At 40.4% G+C, this 18,198-nt stretch overlaps 1 protein-coding gene and 2 pseudogenes across 6 annotated transcripts in view; 2 read left to right on the plus strand and 1 right to left on the minus strand.

The window, feature by feature from the left end:
- Nucleotides 1-9,124, plus strand: LOC309615661 (large ribosomal subunit protein uL30 pseudogene; annotated as a pseudogene). Its single transcript has one exon. The product of its transcript is annotated as a large ribosomal subunit protein uL30 pseudogene (transcript).
- TESK2 (testis associated actin remodelling kinase 2) overlaps nucleotides 1-18,198 on the plus strand; it is a 103,953-nt gene that overhangs the window by 33,790 nt on the left and 51,965 nt on the right. The gene's annotated exons all lie outside the window — the stretch shown is intronic.
- The window catches only part of LOC309615746 (BCL2/adenovirus E1B 19 kDa protein-interacting protein 3-like pseudogene), a 21,270-nt pseudogene continuing 12,196 nt past the window's right edge, over nucleotides 9,125-18,198 (minus strand). Inside the window, exon 1 of the transcript in view lies at nucleotides 9,125-18,198. This exon is cut by the window's right edge and continues 12,196 nt beyond it. The product of the transcript in view is annotated as a BCL2/adenovirus E1B 19 kDa protein-interacting protein 3-like pseudogene (transcript).

Raw genomic sequence — 18,198 nt, forward strand, 5'->3', positions numbered from 1 at the left:
GCTTTTCCTTCCTTCTGGGGATCAGTGAGAAAGCCGAAACATTATTGGAGACTTGTTAGAATAGTATTAAAAGCTGAAAAGAGGGATTCAAGATTTCATGCTAAATCTGTCTTGCTGGGATTTAGCTGTGCTCTAGGTCTTTTTCTACCTACTGAGACTTAATTTTCTGGTAATTAACTGCATTTAATAGTGCAACTTTCGACTTCCCTAGTGGTCCAGTGGCTAAGACTCCACACCCCTAATGCAGGGGACCCGGGTTTGATCCCTGGTCAGGGAACTAGATCCCACATGCCACAACTAAGAGTTCGCATGCCACAGCTAAAAGATCCCACATGCCGCAACTAAAAGATCCCGCGTGCTGCAACTAAGACCCAGCGCAGCCAGATAAACAAACAAACAAATAAATAAATAAAATATTTTTAAAAAATAAGGCAACTTCCTTATGTCTCTCAAATTGCTTTACTCTTAGTAGCAGCTCATTAGAACAGTTGTTACCTATTGCTGAATTAGTAATTTATCCAAGAGAGATGATTTTAGTGGTTATTTAATTTTCTTAAATTGGTTTAGGAGGAATCATAATTAAATCAGTGAAAATAAAAATAAAATTATGCCCCCAGGCTATCTACTTTTTTTTTTAATTTATTTATTTATTTATATTTTATTTTGGCTACGTAGGGTCTTCATTGCTGCGTGCGGGCTTTCTCTAGTTGTGAGCAGGGGCTACTCTTCGTTGTGGTGCGTGGGCTTCTCATTGCGGTGGCTTCTCTTGTTGTGGAGCACAGGCTCTAGGCGCGTGGGCTCAGTAATTGTGGCTCACAGGCTCCAGAGCACAGGCTCAGCAGTTGTGACACACAGGCTTAGTTGCTCCATGGCATGTGGGATCTTCCCAGACCAGGGCTCAAACCCGTGTCCCCTGCATTGGTAGGCGGATTCTTAACCACTGCGCCACCAGGGAAGTCCCAGGCTATCTACTCTTAACTGTTAGCACTCACTTGAGGAGACATAGTTTACCTTTTTAAAGGAGAATTATTCGTATGTATAATAAGGTTATATAATCATTACTTTCTAGTAATCAGTACAGTCAGCTCTCCATATCGACAGGTTCTGCATCCACAGATTCAACCAATCACAGCCTGAAAATATTTGGGAAAAAAATTCCAGAAAGTTCCAAAAAGCAATACTTGAATTTGCTGTGCCTAGCAACTGTTTACATAGCATTTACATTGTATTTACAACTATTTGTATAACATTTACATTGTATTAGGTATTGTAAGTAACCTAGAGATGATTTAAAGTATATGGGAGTATATGCATGTGTGTAGTTATATGTGAATACTATGCCTTTTTATATAAGGAACTTGGGCATCTGTGGATTTTGGTATCCTCACAGGGTAGGGGGTGGGGTGGCCCTAGAACCAATGCCCTGCAGATACCAAGGGGTTACTGTATATGAATCTTTCTCACTCTATCTTGACTTTTTAAAAAAAATAAATTTATTTATTTATTTTGGCTGCATTGGGTCCTCTTTGCCGTGCGCAGGCTTTCTCTGGTTGCGGTGAGTAGGGGCTACTCTTCGTTGCGGTGCGCGGGCTTCTCATTGCGGTGGCTTCTCTTGTTGCGGAGCACGGGCTCTAGGCATGCAGGCTCTAGAGTGCAGGCTCAGTAGTTGTGGCGCAAGGGCTTAGTTGCTCCGCGGCATGTGGGATCTTCCCAGACCCCGGCTCCAACCTGTGTCCCCTGCATTGGCAGGAGGATTCTTAACCATTGCGCCACCAGGGAAGTCCCTATCTTGACTTTTTAGTGAGGTGAGTGTATTTCTAAATGAAACCAAATAAGAAAATTTAAGTCAATATATATTAAAGTAGGGCATCTGTGTAAGAGAGTTGGAAAAGTTAAAAGTGCAATTTACTTAGGGTTGCTTAAGGCTAATATTTATATTGAACTAAAGAGAAATCATATAACTTAAGTATGACTTACATGTGTGGTCAGTGGTAGAAAATTATGGAATTAGATTATACTGCTTACTTGAAACTTTATACCTTTGTATAGAATTATTGGCTTCCTAGTCCACTACAAAAACGTTCAGCCAGTAATTTTATTTATTTATTTATTTTAAAAATAAATTTATTTATTTTATTAATTTTGGCTGTGTTGGGTCATCATTGCTGTGCACGGGCTTTCTATAGTTGTGGTGAGCTAGGGCTACTCTTTGTTGCGGTACGCAGGCTTCTCATTGCGGTGGCTTCTCTTGTTGCGGAGCATGGGCTCTAGGCACGTGGGCTTCAGTAGTTGTGGTGCACGGGCTCAGTAGTTGTGGTTCGTGGGCTCTAGAGCGCAGGCTCAGTAGTTGTGGTGCATGGGCTTAGTTGCTCCGTGGCATGTGGGATCTTCCCGGAGCAGGGATCGAACCCATGTCGCCTGCATTAGCAGGCAGATTCTTAACCACTGTGCCACCGGGGAAGTCCCAGTAATTTTATTATGACTTTTTTCCCTACCCACAAATCATATTAACAATTTTTTGAGCATCTAGTATATGCCTAGTGATGTCAGACATCAAAAAGGTATATGTAAAATGGAATGTCTGCTAGCAAGGAATTTGCACTCTAATTGGAGATCTAGGACTTACATACATGAAAAGAGAACTAATAAAATCAGCCAGGACGCTACCGCTTGGGTAAACTCTTAAGTGATATAGAAGTTCAAAGGAGTTGGAGATCATATTAGCTTGGCAGAGTCAGCAAAGCTTTCTTGGAGGAGGTTGACTCAACCTGGAACTTGAATTTTTTTTTGAAGATTTATTATTTTATTTTATTTTCGGCTGCATCGGATCTTAGTTGCAGCACGTGGGATCCTCCTTGCAGCTCATGGGCTTCTCTCTAGTTGTGGCGCACAGGCTCCAGGACGCGTGGGCTCTGTAGCTGTGGTGCGCGGGTTCCAGAGCACATGGATTCTGTAGTTTGCGGCACGCAGGCTCTCTAGTTGAGGCACACGAGCACAGTAGTTGTGGTGCACGGGCTTAGTTGCCCCATGGCATGTGGTATCTTAGTTCCCTGACCAGGGATCGAACCCGCGTCCCCTGCATTGTAAGGCAGATTCTTTTTGGTTGTTTGTTTTAAAGACTAGGATTTAGTCTCAGTTTAAGGAGAACACTTATTTTATTTTTTTGGCTGCATTGGGTCTTCATTGCTGCGCGCGGGCTTTCTCTAGTTGTGGCGAGCCGGGGCTACTCTTTGTTGCGGTGTGCCGGCTTCTCATTGCAGTGGCTTATCTTGTTGCAGAGCACGGGTTCTAGGCGCACAGGCTTCAGTAGTTGTAGCACGTGGGCTCAGTAGTTGTGGCTCGCAGGCTCTAGAGCGCAGGCTCAGTAGTTGTGGTGCCTGGGCTTAGTTGCTCCGCGGCATGTGGTATCTTCCCAGACCAGGGCTCGAACCTGTGTCCCCTGCATTGGCAGGCAGATTCTTAAGCACTGCATGACCGGGGAAGTCCCAAGGAGGATTGTTTACCATTGGACCACCAGGGAAGTCCCTGGAACTTGAATTTTAATAGGATTTTAGAAGATAGGGAAGGAACTCAGGAGCAAAATAATAATAATAAAGCACAGAGGTAAAAGCGCAAAGCTTTTTGAGGAGTCAGTGGATTACAAACCCATTTGGCTATGGAGGGTGCGGAAGAGGAGAAAAATAATGTTCCTGCTGTGCCAGAAACCCTTAAGTAAAAGTAAAGGAATTTTGCAGAGCTGAAGACCAAGTGCCTGGGAAAGAAGTTTGCCCAAAAGATGCTTCAGAAGGCAAGGATGAAGCTTGTCTATGAAGAAGCTAAGCGCTATCACAAAGAGTATAGGCAGATGTACAGAACTGAGATTCTAATGGCTAGGATGGTAAGAAAAGCTGGCAACTTCTTTGCACCTGTGGAACCCAAATTGGCATCTGTCATCAGGATCAGAGGTATCAGTGGTGTGAGCCCAAAGGTCTGAAAGACGTTACAGCTCCTTACCTTTGCCAAGTCTTCAATGGCACCTTTGTTAAGATCAACAAGGCTCTATTTAACATGCTGAGGACTGTGGAACCATATATTTAGTGGGGGTAACCGAACCTGAACTCAATAAATGAATTCAGGTGTGGTTATGGCAAAATCAACAAGAAGCAAATTGCCCTGACAGATAATACGTTGATTGCCTGATCTCTTGGTAAATATGGCATTATCTACATGGAGGATCTGATTTATGAGACCTATACTGTTGGAAAATGCTTCAAAGAAGCAAACAACTTCCTGTGACCCTTCAAATTATCTTCTCCATGAGGTGGAATGAAGAAAAAGACCATCCATTTTGTAGAAGGTGGAGTTGCTGGCAACAGGGAAGACCAGATCAACAGCTTGTTAGAAGGATGAACTAAGATACCTATTACGACTATTTTTGTGATCTGGTCAGTTAATTAACAGTGACTGCTTTCAGATTGAAAAAAAAATTTTTTTTTGACTAATAATAACAATGAGAAAACCACCATTTCTTGAAGTCTTTGTCGTATGCTGCATGCTTTAAAGGATTAAAGGATTTAATCTTCACAACTATTCTCCACTGAAGAAACTGAGGCCAAGAGATTATGTGTTGGCTGAGGTCTGTGACTCTGAGGTCTGGGCTCTTTCTACCATGCTTCTAGAAGAACTTTCTATCATGCCTCTCCTAGAGGATTTGATGGGATAGTACTGGTAGATAAACGTGGAAAGGTAGAATTGGGCCAGACTATTCAGAAATGTTTTGCATAAAGCCAAGAATATTTTATTTTATGCTTTGTGTATTGGATTCTGAGCAGGGACTAGATGACAGAGGGTAACTGGTGGCAAATGTGGAGTGGTTTAGTGTTGGGGAGACTGGTGGCCAAGAGATCAGTTAGGGGACATCTACAGTGTTTGAGAGTGAGATGGTTGAGTCCTGATTTGATGTTCTGCTTAGGAATTGTTTTAAAAAATAAACTTATTTATTTATTTTTTGCTGCGTTGGGTCTTCGTTTCTGCACACAGGCTTTCTCTAGTTGTGGCGAGCAGGGGCTACTCTTCGTTGTGGTGCGCAGGCTTCTCATTGTGGTGGCTTCTCTTGTTGTGGAGCACGGGCTCTAGGCATGTGGGCTTCAGTAGTTGTGGCACGTGGGCTCAGTAGTTGTGGCTCACGGGTTCTAGAGCGTAGGCTCAGTAGTTGTGGTGCATGGGCTTAGTTGCTCTGTGGCATGTGGGATCTTCCTGGACCAGGGTTCAAACCCATGTCCCCTGCATTGGCAGGCGGATTCTTAACTACTGCGCCACCAGGGAAGTCCCTGCTTAGGAATTCTTAAGCTGATTATATTTTCATCTTGTTTAAAAAGTAGTATTTTTATTGTTTTATTATTATTGCAGAAGGGATACAGCATCACTGTGGAACATTTAGAAAATAGAATTAGCAAAAACCAGAAAATAAAAATTTTCCTTAATCTCAGCATCTAGGGATCAAACTAGTGTTAACATTTGGTGTATTTCCTGCCCATCCTTTTTTAATTTATTTATTTATTTTATTTCACTTTTGGCTGTGTTGGGTCTTTGTTTCTGTGCGAGGGCTTTCCCCAGTTGCGGCGAGCGGGGGCCACCCTTCACCGCGCTGCGCGGGCCTCTCACCATCGCGGCCTCTCTCGTTGCGGAGCACAGGCTCCAGACGCGCAGGCTCAGCAATTGTGGCTCACGGGCCCAGTTGCTCCGCGGCATGTGGGTTCCTCCCAGCCCAGGGCTCGAACCCGTGTCCCCTGCACTGGCAGGCAGACTCTCAACCACTGCGCCACCAGGGAAGCCCCTGCCCATCTTTTTTATTCACCACTTCTTTTTTTTTTATTCTCTTCACTATGAACTTGACTGGTGATTGCATGGGAAGATTGACTTTAAACAAATTTTATTCCATGACAGCAAAATTTAAAAATATAGTTGTTATAGGGACTTCCCTTGTGATCCAGTGGTTAAGACTTCGCCTTCCAATGCAGGGGGTGCAGGTTCAATCCCTGGTCGTGGAGGTAAGATCCTACATGCCTCATGGCCAAAAAACCAAAATATGAAAGAGAAGCAATATTTAACAAATTCAATAAAGACTTTAAAAATGGTCCATGTCAAAAAAATCTAAAAAAAAATAAAAATTAAAATATAATTGTTATATAAGAAGTAGAATAGTATAGTATAATGATTAAAAACGGAGGCTTTGGATTCTAGATCAAGCTGCCTGGATTCAAATTGTGGATCTTGGGAAAGTTACTTAACCTCTGAGATCCTTAGTTTTCCCATCTATAATTATAATGAGGTAAATTACAGTAAATCCCTCATAGAGTTGTTATTGAGGATTAATTTAGTCCATATAAAGCACCTGGCTTGTGTTAAGTGCCCAGTAAATGTTAGCTATTATTTTTAGTTTCTTTTCCTCTGGCTAGTTGTTTAAATGTCTCATTGCATCCCGTCTGTCTTTTATCATTCATTCACTCACCAAGCATTTGTTGAGGGTCTGCTGCTGTTTTTTGTTGTTTTTTTTAAAATTTATTCATTTATTTATTTTGGCTGCCCTGGATCTTAGTTGCGGCACTCAGGATCTTCATTGCGGCATGCGGGGTCTGTTTTTAATTTTTTTGCAGCATGCATGAGGGATCTAGTTCCCTGATCAGGGATCGAACCCGGGCCCCCTGCATTGGGAGCGCAGAGTCTTACCCGTGGACCACCAGGGAGGTCCTGCAGCTGTTTTTGATACATTCAAGGGTTTTCTGCTAGAGTAATGCTGTTGAATAGAATAGAACTTTCTGAAATGATGGAAGTGTTCTTTATCTGTGCTGTCCAATAGCCACATGTGGCTAATAAGCATTGAAATGTGGCTAGTACAAACACCGAACTAAATTTAAATTACCCCATGAAGCTTAGTGGCTACTATATTGGACATCCTGGCCTACAGTCCATGTACATCTTTGCTCTTGTTTCACTAAATATATATGTGTTTCAGCCTGGAAATGTGGTGGTGTGATGAATACCACTCCTATTCTGATGTCACCTTGATCTACTTTCTTAGCCTATCTCTTTTGCTCAGGAATGACACACCGTTCCCTTTTATACAAAAAATCACATTCTTTGCTGTCAGCTAAGTTTTCTAATATGTAAAAGGTAGTGTTAATTCTATCTTGATCTTCACAATAAACCAACAAATGAGATAATGTACGTAAAGCCTATGGATCTGTTATAATCCACAGTAAGCATGAAAATTATTATGATTATTGTTAACCATGGTGGGTTTGCACTCTGATGGTGACTTTTTTTGTTCTGCATAAGCCATCTGTCTCAAATATAGTTCAGTTAAAAGCATGGACATGGATTACCTTTTTAAAGAAGTTCTAGTTGTTTATATCTTTCATGTTTTTGTGTCTTTACTTTCATTGTATGTTTCAAATACAACAAAAGGAAATTATCCTACCAGGGGCCTAGAGCAAGCAGAGTCCTCTTGGCTTTTGTTACCCAGAGGAGTACTATAGCAGTAGAAGCATTTTTTATACTTCCCTAGGATGCCTTAAATATCAACTACGCATAACTATGTTCCAGTCTCAAAATTCTTAGAATTTTTGTTCCCTAAATGCTTTTCAAGTTGTCTTAGAAATTTATTGTTAATACTTTATATTTTTTATAATTCAAATTTTTTGTTACTGTTTGTTAGTATGGCTCTTAGTCTGTTTTCAAGCTGTTAGCATAGGTTAGTTAGTTTTTATAGGTGCAAAAGCTGAGGCAGAAGTATGAACCAAAGTTTTCCCTCATACTGAGATTATAAGATTTAAATTGGGACGAATCCATCTCTTGGAACCCTAGGATTTTCACAGATATGCCTCCTCAGGGGCTTGACCCCAGGAGGGAGGTTGCTGAGCAGATGAGGCTTTCGGTTTCCATTTTTGCTTCATCCAGCCAGAGTAGCTTCACTTTGTATCTGTTTTATATTGAACTTCCATATAAGAATTTTGAAGAAAAGATCTCCACTTAAAAACAAAGAAAACGTTGAAAATTGCTGCATTAGTGATTTTGAAGGCCTACTTGGGAAAAAAGGGTATCTGCATGACCTGCCAGATGGTGGGCATCTAATCCTCTGGGCATGGCTTGGTCCTCTGCTGGCACAGCTATTTTGTGCCCAGCAGGAGTGAGTGAGCTGAATTTTTGCAGTTTTATTTCTCTCTTTTTCTTGACCCCAACCTCCCTACTTCCTCTTTTCCTTTTATCTTTCTCCCTCCTAAGATTTCTAGTTGGAAGGAAAGGAGTGGGCCTGATGAGTCATAGAGGCAAGTAGGTGTGTATATTTTGTTTGTGTGTATGTATTTTTTTTAATACATGGATACAGTTCAGATTGGTTGTTTTATCATTAGTTGCTCTAATTTATCAGTTAAAAAAAAAGAACAATGAAGTGCTTTGTTGAGTGCAGGGACTGATAGTTTGGGCCTCTTGTGAATAAGGTTGTTTATGCCAGGAAGTCTTATGCTCAAGATCTGTAACCCAATACCATGCCTTGCTCACTTCCACTCCCCAATGGCCTTTTTGAGGACCTGTACCAAGATTTGTTCTCATACCTCTTTCTTATTCTTCATGCCATGAGAAATTTAATATTTCTTTTAGACTCCTTGTTCACATTCTCATGCTTACTTTTCTTTAGGCCCCATTCTGAATTTATTTTCCTATCTACCAATTTTTTTCACAATTGTTTGAGCTTCCCTTCAGAATCCATTTGCAACAATATGATTGCCATTTTGTTAAAATGAAGAATATGCTTTCAAATAACCAAATATTTGTTTGGAACTACTCAGTCCAGCCCTGTGCTAGGTAATATCATGGTGAATAGAAGAGTAGAGGGCTGTCTTCCAAACAGTCTCCTGAGGAAGCAAACTGTACATCTAAGAAACAGATTAATATCCGCTAATGCTATGAGGATACGGCAGGGTATTTTCCCACTCTCAGCTATTAAGAGAGCACTCTTTCCAGTTACCCATTATGAAAATCCCAAAGTCATCTTTGGTTATTCCTTTTATTCCTTGCTTCTAATCAGAAGCTAAGCTCTTTGATTCTAAATCTTCAAAGACTTTTGCATCTGTTCCTTCCTTTATGCATCTGTTCCTTCCTTTATGCATCTGTAGTTCAGTCCTCTTCACTTTTGCCTGGAGTGAGTTATTTTTCCTATCTTTTTGCCCACCTTTTCACTCTTCCTGATACATAGCTCTAATTGTATAGCTTATTTCTTAAAAACCTTTTGTGGCTCCCATTTATTTCAGAATTGAGTCAAAAATTCTTTAGGCTGACAGCTAATGTCTGATCTGTTTTTTCAGCCTTATCTTCAAATATTCCTCTTATGCACTTAACACCACTCCATGATTTCCTAATTGTGTTCTCTTGGACAAGTTATTTGACCTCTGGGCTTTGGTTTCTCCTTTTGTTAAAAGAGGGGAATGGACCAGGTTAGAAATCACAATGAGTTAATGTTGAATAATTTTTATTTTTTATTTTATTTTATTTTTAAAATATTTATTTATTTATTTGGCTGCCCTGGGTCTTAGTTATGGCACATGGGATCTTTGTTGCTGCATGTGGACTCTTAGTTGCAGCATGCAGTCTCAGTTGCAGCATGCATGTGGGATCTAGTTCTCTGACCAGGGATTGAACCCAGACCCCCTGCATTGGAAGCACAGAGTCTTAACCACTGGACCACCAGAGAAGTCCTTGAATAATTTTTAAATGATCAGGCTTGAAAAATATATTATCTCAGAGTATGTGTGTGTGTGTGTCTGTGTCTGTGTGTGTGCTGTTCAGAATAAATGGGAAGCATTTAAAAATGATGGATTGGGGGCTTCCCTGGTGGCGCAATGGTTGAGAATCTGCCTGCTAATGCAGGGGACACGGGTTCGAGCCCTGGTCTGGGAAGATCCCACATGCCGCGGAGCAGCTGGGCCTGTGAGCCACAACTACTGAGCCTGCGCGTCTGGAGCCTGTGCTCCACAACAAGAGAGGCCGCGATAGTGAGAGGCCCGCGCACCACGATGAAGAGTGGCCCCCGCTCGCCGCAACTAGAGAAAGCCCTCACACAGAAACGAAGACCCAACACAGCCAAAACTAAATTAAAAAAAAAAAAAAAATGATGGATTGGGACTTCCCTGGTGGTCCAGTGGTTAAGACTCTGTGCTTCCAATGCAGGGGGCCCAGGTTCAATCCCTGGTCAGAGAACTAGATCCCACATGCCGCAACTAAAGATTCCACGTGTTGCAACTAAAAGACCCTGTGTGTTGCAGTGAAGATCCCATATGCCTTAACTAAGACCCGGCTCAGCCAAATAAATAAATTTTAAAAAAGTATTTTAAATAAATAAAAACGATGGATTAAAGTGCATCTTTTTGATTTTATCATTGTAATCCTAGTGAGTAACTAGGTGAAAGAGTGTCGATATAGCCCTCAAAGCAAATTTTATAATACTAGCATATTGGTAAGGGGGGGCCTTAATATTGTTTTCTCTTCTCTGTACTAAGGTAGAAAGTCTAATGACTTAGGAATTGAGTCTAAGTTCTAATTTCATATAACCAGAAAGTTTCTGTAAAATAAAATGTGGAATAAGCTTCAGTACTGTTTATGTCATCGTCTGTGGAGAGTGAAGTAGTACAACCCCAGAAAGAAGGTGATTTTTAAAAAATTTATTGAGATATAATTGACATATAATGGAAGATGATTTTTAATATGAACAGTGGCTACCATTTACTGAGTACATATTATGGACCCCTGTTGATCGTTTTCCTACCCCGCCCCCATTTTTTACTTTCTAGACCTCTCCCATCTCAGCAAATGGAATTGCCATTCACCTGTTACTTAGGCCAAAAACCTAGGTGTCATCCTTTACACCCTACTTCAAACCTTCAAGTAGTTTAGCATTATCTTTAAAATATGCCCTGTCTGCCTACTACTTACTACCTCCACAAGCCAGCATCCTAGTTCAGTTCCCCTCTTGCCCCATGGTAGCCAGATTGAACTTTAAAAAGGTAAATCAGATCATACCATCCCCCACTGCTGAATTTCCTTCTGTGACTTTTTGTCACCCTTGAAATGAAATCTAAACTCTGGGCTTTGATGTACAAGGCCTTAATTTGTCCTGCCTGCCTCTCTGACCTTATTTCTGATCACTCTTCCTGTAGCTTACACCATCCTAACCACCACCCTTACTGACCTTTTTGTTTCTCAAATACACCAACCTCTTTCCTACTTCAGAGTCTTTGTACTTTCTTTTCCCATTTCCTATAGTAACGTCTTTATCCCAGAATCATTTGGCATGCTTCTTCTGAGATATCCCCTCCTCATAGAGACTTCTGTTGACTAGCCTGTCTAAAATAACCATCCAATATCACTATTTATCCCCTCATTCTGCTTTGTCTTTATAGTTCTTATCATCTTTGAAAATATCTTATTTATTCATTTGTTTACTTATTGTTTATAGCCTCCAGGGTAGGGTGAGCTCCCTGAGGGTAGAACTTTATAATGTTCACCACTGTATTGGGTTAGCTAAAAAGTTCGTTCGGGTTTTTCCGTAACATCTTATGGAAAACCCGAATGAACTTTTTAGCCAACCCAATATTTCCAGTGCCTATAAAATAGTATCTATAGAAGCAGGTACTACATAGAAGCAAGCCAGTTTGCATCACAGAAACCTACAAAACTTACAGTTCACCTCTGGATCTGAAGGTGGATGTCAGGCTTGGGCTGAAAATAGGAGGACTATTGAAAGTCTTTTCAGGGATAACTGGGCCTAAAAGTCACCATCCCCATTCTTTGCAACTAATCAGTTAAGTCTCACCCACCCCGACAAGAAATGAATTTTTATTTTGGGGAAAAAATTGAACCAGAATGTTAGAATGCTTACCTACCTTCATACTAGGTAAGCATCTAAAATGACAGCAGATGGGGAAGGAATGTTATACTGAGAAGAGGGAGATGAAGGGATTGTCTGCATACTGAATGGTGAGGCTCTTGAGACTTCTAGTCCTCTTCTATCACATGGCTCTTAAGCAGGTAGGAATCATCTGCCTCCCACCCACACCCCCACCACCTGCCAGGAAATCGGTGGATTTGGAGAAATTGAAGAGCCCCAAGTAAAAGAAGAAAACTTTAAAATGTAACTACCAAAAAACCTTCTAATTACTATCTTCTAAATATATATCCTTCCAGGAGAGGTTAGAGAAGGAGCTGCATCTATGAAACAAGAATGGTATACTATAAAATAGTAATAATTAGAGAACCACAAAGATTCTCAAAGATTCTTGGAAATTTTAAAATATAATTATTTATTTATATATGGTTCTATATGATTATTTACTTATGGTTTTATTTAAACCATTTGACTAGAAGGCCAAGGAGATAAAGGTGAGGAGATCATCCATTAACGGAGAAAAGCCAAAGATGGAAAATAAGAGAGAAAAGATAAGAAAATTAAAGGATCAATCTAGGAAGTCTGTTTTTGACTAATACAAGAACATTTTCTACAACTGAAGAGCATGAACTTCCAAAGTGAAAGGTCCTACCAAGTGCCCAGCACAATGAATGAAAAAAAAGACCCACCCCAGAGCATATGATTATGAAATTTTATAATATGGGCAATAAAAATAAGATTCTAAGCACTTCCATGGGTGGGGGTGGGGGGGAACGAGATGCCATATAAAAGACTGAAAATTAAAATGGTATCAGACTTCTCAACACCAGCTCTGGAAGCTCTACCGACGGAACAATGCTTTCTGAGAGAAAATTATTTCCTACTTAGAATTCTATATCCAGTCAAACTACCAGTCAGGCATGAGAGTAAAGACATTTTCAGACATGCAACATTTTGAAAACTTTGCCTCTCATGAGCCTTTTCTTTTGAAGCTTCTGGAGGATGTGTCCCATCAAAAACAAGGGGGTAAACAAAACAACTAAGTAAAAATAAAAAGGAATGTGTAAGATCTGGAAAGAAGGGTGATAGCAAGACCCAGGGTGACTGCTGGACAACAGTCTAGAGAATAAGCAGTCCAAACTGGAGCGGGGGGGATCAAGAACTCCAGGAGAAATATTGAGGAGTGGGGTTTAAGGAAAGAATTCATGGATTTCCAGATGTGTTTGACATGGTGGACATTCATATTCAGAAGAATTTTACAGTTCTCTTGGAGGCTTTGGGAAGAATTAATGGTAGGCATATAGTAACTGAGCACATGAAAAATTAGGCAAAACATTAAAAATTGTGCAAGAAATAAAATGTAATCATAATATATTACTTGGCTTAGTAGTGATTATAATCAGTCATAATGATGTAAATGCTGAGTTTTTGTTTCTCCTAAATATTGATTTTACCCAAAATTGTCTTTTACCCAATATTGGAAAGGAAGTAATTTAAGAGGGTGGAACCCTCAGCTTCCACACTGGAAAGTCAGTAGAAGGTCAGAAATAGCAGTATAAGTATGTTAGTTAGCTAGAGCTGTGTTGGTAAATAGAAGAAACAGTAAAAGAATTGTTACTTATCAGGGGAGTAGGATTCAGTGGTGATATGGGCAGCCCTGGGTTCTATTTTCATTATATACCTATTTGAAGCTTTGTAAATTATAACTGAGGAAAATTAAGTTTGGAGGCAATTGCAGTCATCTAGAGAGAGCTTGGACTATGGGTAGCAGTGTAGGTGGAAAGAAGTAATTGGATTCTGGATATTTTTGAAAGTAGAGGCAATAGAATTTCCTAATGGATTGGGTGTGGGATATTAGCACAAGGAAGCAGGAATCTAGAATGACTCTTATTTAGGTTTTTGACTTGAATGACTGGGAGAATTGAATTGCCAGTAACTACATTGGGGAAGACTGAATAGGGGACAGGTTTGGGGACGGGAGATCAGGAGATATCAAGTTGACAGTTGGGTAAACAAGTCTGGAATTCAGAGGAGAGGTTCATGATGGTTGTGTCTCTTAGTAGTTAGGGGACCTTAGGTAAGTTATGTAACCTCTGTAATCTCAGTTTTCTCATCTGTGAAGTAGAGAATAATAATAGTACTACTGTACCAGGTTGATGGTGATGCCGAAAACTTGGCCTCCCTGCACTGGTGCCAAATCGAATCTCAGAGACAGAGTTTTGGGTGAAGTGAAAAGGAATAGCTTTATTGCTTTGCCAGGCAAAGGGGGACACAGCGGGCTTGTGCCCTGAAAAACTGTGTGTCCCAGCCTGGGGAGATTTGGTGAGGAGTTTTATAGCAGTGGTTCAAGGGCGGGGTTGCTGATAAGAATCAGGGTGTGTGCAGGGCCTGCATGCCTTTAATCTGGCCTAGGTGGTCTCCTGATGAGCTTCTTGAGGTTAATCGAACTGTGATCTTCTCTGGAATGAAGAATGCTAAGGTTTTCCATTTGTTGGGGGTTTTAGTTCTGTAGAAGAGCTCAAAGATATTGTTATGTGTATCCCTTGAGGTGGAACCAGGGCCCTGCCCCAAGGCTGCACTTTGTTTTTCTCTCTCTTTTTTTTTTTGGTTTAAAATAATTTTTTATTGCCCAGGGTATTTTTTTCTAGTGTCTTATTTTGTTTGTTTGTTTTTGTTTTCTTTTTTAATAACTGTAAATTCAAGCTTAGAGAAGCTTGCCTTTGTCTTGAAAAACAAAACAATAAAGCTTTTATATCATTTGCTAACCTGGTTTCATTTTAAGAGAAAGATGGGCGTTATCTTGCAAGAGTAAAATTTATACCATGAATGATGCAGGTCTAAGTCTGATGGTACTAAAAGGAGACAACAGCATTGTTGACAAAATTAAAAATAATCTGCTGGTGGCATTTGCAGAAAAGAAGCCCTTGCAAATTTCTAAACAACAGTAAACTCTGTTAGGAAATTCTAAAGTGTTTTACGGGCCAAAAAGAGAATGAGGTTAGTAAAATGCCTCAACAGAGTTTGAATAAAATACTGGATTTGAGAGTTACTGGAACTTGGATATGTAAAAATAGAGTGTAGGTTGGGTCATGCTTACAATGGTCTCAAGTTCAAATAAACTACTGTGACAGTACACCACTTGACAAGTCACACTCTTTCCCAGGGGCTCTTCTTTTCCCTCAGTAGGTACTGGCAGAAGGTGTGCTTAGTTGTTTTCCAGTGTAGATGCCTAGCCCCAAAGCCAAAACATGGGAGAGGAAGAAAGATGGAATGAACACCTTAAGAAATTCTGCAGAGAAAATCCCCCCTTTTTTCATGGCTCCACTTTTCCTCATGCTTAAGGAAATGGAATGTTTAGGGTGCCTGAAGTGGAACTCCTTAGGTGGAACGTTTTCAGGTCTACTGAACCAATCGGATACCCAGTCTACGATTTTCTTCAAAGAATCCACTTCTTTCTCTCCTTCTGCAATTTCTTTTTCTGTCTGAGAGCTATGGTCCCTGCTGGTGTGCATTTCCACGTCAAACATGATCTGCCCAACTTCTTGTGGGGAAGGACTATCTCAGTGAGAACTGCCTCTTGAACTACTCTGTCCAGATTCATGTTGTGCATCCAAAAGAATCTTCCATATCTCCATTGTGGATAGAGGATGAGGAGGGTACATGTTCTAGCCCCCCATTTTTCCCATTGCCGTTGTCATTGGCGTTGCTGCTGTTCATGGGGAGCTCCACCCAGGAACTGCTGAGGCCGGCTGGTTGGGGCAGAGACTGTTCACCTTCCTCACAGTTGTTGTTGTCTGGGGCCAGTGGCTGCTGTACTGAGACGACATTGTCGCAGCAGGACCGTCTTGTTCTCGGGTAGCAACACTGCACTTTGTTTCTTTTCTTTTAACGAATATCTTGTTTTTTTAATTTTAATTTTTATTTATTTTTTATTTTTGGCTGCATTGGGTCTTAGTTGTGGTACAGGGGCTCTCTAGTTGAGGCGTGCAGGCTTAGTTGCTCCGCGGTATGTGGGAATTTAGTTTCCCAACCAGAGATCGAACCTGCGTCCCCTGCATGATTCTTTACCACTGGACCACCGGGGAGGTCCCCTGCACTTTGTTTCTTGACTACTCCTCCCTTGTCTCTGCATCCTCTCCCTTCCCAGATCAGCAAATGTTTGAAAGGCTTCTGTGCCAAGGAGCCCCACAGGATCCTGCTCGGTTTCACTGGGAGGATTAAATGAAATAACATACATAAAGAACTTATCATGGGGCTTCCCTGGTGGCGCAGTGGTTAAGAATCCGCCTGCCATTGCAGAGAACACAGGTTCAAGCCCTGGTCGGGGAAGATCCCACATGCTGCTAGAGCAACTAAGCCCATGCGCCACAACTACTGAGCTTGCCCTCTAGAGCCCGCGCACCACAACTACTGAAGCACGTGCACCTACAGCCCGTGCTCCACAAGAGAAGCCACCTCACCACAAGGAAGAGTAGCCCCCGCTCACCACCACTAGAGAAAGCCTGCGCGCAGCAACGAAGACCCGACGCAGTCAAAAATAAAGTAAATAAATTTATTTTTAAAAAAAAGAACTTATCACAATGCAAGACACTAAATCTTAGCTATTATTTTTATTATTGATGCTGCTATTATTATAATCATCTGAAGCATCATATAATAAGGCTGTATAGCATAAAGCTTAAGAGTTAAGGATCCAAACAACAATAAACAGATAACGTGTTAAGCAAAAAAAAAGAGTTAAGGATCCAGTCCTGACTGCCGTTTGCTAGTTGTGTGACCTGGGGGAAGCCACTTAATCTGTCTTCAGTTTTATTATCTGTAAAACGGAGAGAGTAATAGTACCTATTACATAATGTCTTCATAAGGATTAAATGAGGTAATTCCTATAAAGTATTTAGAACAGTGTCTGACACATTATAAGTGCTCAGTAAATGTTATCTACTATTATCATTATTTGTGAACTCCTTAAAGAAGGAACCATCATGTTTATTTCTATGGCCCCCACTTGATCCTCATTGCCAGGCACTGTGCTTAGTACATATATGACAGGCCGTAAAAAAAAAATTTAAGTGTTTTGTTAATCTATGGAGCGTACAAACCTTGCACTTAGTATTTACTTGATACATGCTTGCTGGATTGAATTGGGGAAGAAATAAATCATTGGGAGAGTGTTTCAGAAGTATGCTCACAGAATTTGAAGTTTGTGTTTATATTTTGCTATTTTGGTGTGAGTTTATGAGTAATTGTAGACTAAAGGATAAATTTGGGAAGGGGGAAGAAGCTTTTTCAGTGCTTGGGGAGACAATCTATATACTTGGGTTTGTGGATTTTAGTTCTCTTCTGAACTTCCTGGATTTAAAAAAAAAAAGCATTTTGGGAACATTTAAAGTCACTGCACATATATGTATTAATAGTTCTGCCTTTGTCAGGAGACTTGGTATTTTGCTGCTTGCACGGCAGTTTTGAGCAATGTGGTTTAAAATTTTCTATGAAATAAAGAAAATACAGAATGAATTCATTCTTAGTCTCATTTTACTTTCAGTTGTTATTCAAGATAGAGGATATTTTTCTCTCAGAAATCTAGGATATTTTTATATTTATTAAACTGGTTTAATATTTATAAGCAAGCAGATCTAATTTAAACTTTTTAGATATTTGTATTGTTTCACTAAGAAAAAGTAAAATTTGACCATGAACTTGATTTGTCCTTTTGTTATTATATATAGTGCTATTGACATGTTCTAGTGATGGCTGTGGAATGTTTATTCTGCCTTTAGCTATCTTAAAATTGGACTATAAAAACCATGGAGAGAAAAGAGAAAGCCAGACTGAACCAGCTCTGCTTAGTGTCACCTGATGTGAGGCTCTGGTGGTTAATGTCTGTTCAGCTGAGTTTTCCTTATGAGTTTTCGTATTTATGACCTCGCACAACCAGTTTTCCATGATGTAATACCTCTAAAACACGTTTGAACTGCAGCAAGCCTTACCCAAGGATAGTACTCCTTTTTTTATGGATCTAAATTCATAGCTCTTTTGGGACTTGAGTTCTGAGCAATTTCCCTCTCTTCTCCTTTTTGGTTATTGGTAATTTTTTCTAGTCTAAGAGAGCGTTGGTATCTTTGCTTTATTTGGGAGTAAAATACAAAGCAGTTCATTTTATTTTTTTATTATTATCTTTTAATTAATTAATTAATTAATTTATGGCTGCGTTGGGTCTTCGTTGCTGCGCACAGGCTTTCTCTAGTTATGGCGAGCAGGGGCTACTCTTTGTTGTGGTGCGC

Source organism: Balaenoptera borealis (genome assembly GCF_965194805.1).
Source record: "Balaenoptera borealis genome assembly, chromosome: 1".
Taxonomy (NCBI): Eukaryota; Metazoa; Chordata; class Mammalia; order Artiodactyla; family Balaenopteridae; genus Balaenoptera; species Balaenoptera borealis.